At 44.5% G+C, this 1768-nt stretch overlaps 1 protein-coding gene across 1 annotated transcript in view; it reads left to right on the forward strand.

Annotated features, from left to right (window-relative positions):
- The first annotated feature begins 1250 nt into the window (after positions 1–1250).
- The window catches only part of LOC119272138 (phosphatidylinositol-3-phosphatase myotubularin-2-like), an 11860-nt gene continuing 11342 nt past the window's right edge, over positions 1251–1768 (forward strand). The window contains exon 1 of the mRNA XM_037553706.1: positions 1251–1435. The gene's annotated coding sequence lies outside the window, so the exon portion shown is untranslated. The remainder of the gene's footprint in view (positions 1436–1768) is intronic.

Consider the following 1768-nt stretch of genomic DNA (forward strand, 5'->3'; position numbering starts at 1 on the left):
CTATTCCAACTTGCGACAAGCCATGATATAAGCCTGTAGCTATCAATTAGTTCCTCCAAGATTGCAGACCCCGCCCTGTCAACCAAATAAGCATCCGCAATCAGGTGATTTGACTGAAGCATTTTCCATAGTTCTTACACAGGAGAACAACTGAATAGAAAATGAAGCATTTTTTGTAGTTCTTGCACAGGAGAACAACCGAATAGAAGATGCTTTATATCTTCAGGTTGCACATGACATATAGGACACAAACTGTCTGTCCCAGTATGACGGTTTACCAAAGTCAATTTAACCAAAATAGCTCCATGCAGAGCCTTCTATACAATTTTTTTTCACCTTGCCTGGGATCGAAAGTGACCATATTTTCTTCCAGATAGAATTTGTACCTCGTGAAGAAGATGCCATATGTAAATACGAGTTTCCAAATTGATGTCTCCACTTCACATGATACGCTGATTTCATCGAAAACTTCCATTGCGGTTATAATGCCAAGCAACAAAATCATCAAAACCATTCAGACTCAACGGGATTTTCAGAATTCTTGATGCATCAACATGAGTAAACACGATACGAATGAGGTCTTCCCATTGTCCCGTCTAAGGGTTAATGATTCTGACACCTTAGTAATTAAGACATTCCCTCTTAGGCCTCCTTTGATTTGTAGGAATTTCATAGGAATTCTAGAGGATAGAATTCTTATAGGATTTTTTCCTTTAGAGCCCTTTGGTTCATAGGAATGGATTCCTATTCCTACATAGGATTGGTTCCTATCCTCCACATTTCATAGGAAGATAAAAATGAACCTAGACTCAATGGAAAAATTCCTTTGGTGTGAACCAAATGACATCTCGTTTCCTATTCTTACCATAGGATTTGAGTTACATGTCATCTCATTTCCTACAAATTTTCTATTCCTATGATAATCCTATCCTATGAATCAAAAGAGACCTTAAAGTTACAACTTTCCTGTCTGGACTTGTCATAATCCACAGATCTTTCCAAATACGGAATTGCTATGCACACGCTCTTCGTACATACGATGTGATGTGTCAACACGAGATAGCATGCTTCATTGGCTTTATTTTCCCGATGGAGTTGGTTGATTGGATGAAAGCACAAGCAACAGCAATCGTATGTGTTTCCGACGTGGAAATGTCGTATGTATAGCAGAACTGTTCGAAATATCAACTGAAGAGGATAGAGTGGTTTTTAAAGGAATTCTCCACGCGTGGCCCGTACCCCCTAGAATGGCCATTTGGTAGAGGAGGTTTCACGACCCAATACCCCCTTCCAATCGTCTGCTACCCTCCACGCGGAACGAGACGGGCGAGACGAGGAGCCCGCCGCCTCCTTGATACGCGCCGCCGGATCTTCGACGTCCCGCCGCCGCCTTGACGCCGGCCTCCTCCTCTGGCAGCCTGGCGTTGTCCCCAAGGTGATTCATCCCCTCTCCTCCACTCCTCCATCCCCTCGGCTACGGCCGGCAGTCCTCGTCCGACGCCGGCAGTCTTCTTGCTTCTCGCGACATCTTGCCCTTCTTCCTCTCTCCTAACCTGGCTTCTTACTCTGCTTGCGACTGGCTTCTTACTCTGCTTGCGACGAGGGAGTATGCGTGCACAGTGAGAAGACTGACACAAAGCAGAAGAGGACAAGAGATTATGGCTCCGTTCTGGAAATGTTCAATTGACACAAGAGGGAATGGGGAAAAATGGTGGTGCTAGGCCTAGGGGGTTACTTTCCCTGCACTCAACTATTTCATGACATCAGT

Source organism: Triticum dicoccoides, chromosome 3A (assembly GCF_002162155.2).
Source record: "Triticum dicoccoides isolate Atlit2015 ecotype Zavitan chromosome 3A, WEW_v2.0, whole genome shotgun sequence".
Lineage (NCBI taxonomy): Eukaryota > Viridiplantae > Streptophyta > Magnoliopsida > Poales > Poaceae > Triticum > Triticum dicoccoides.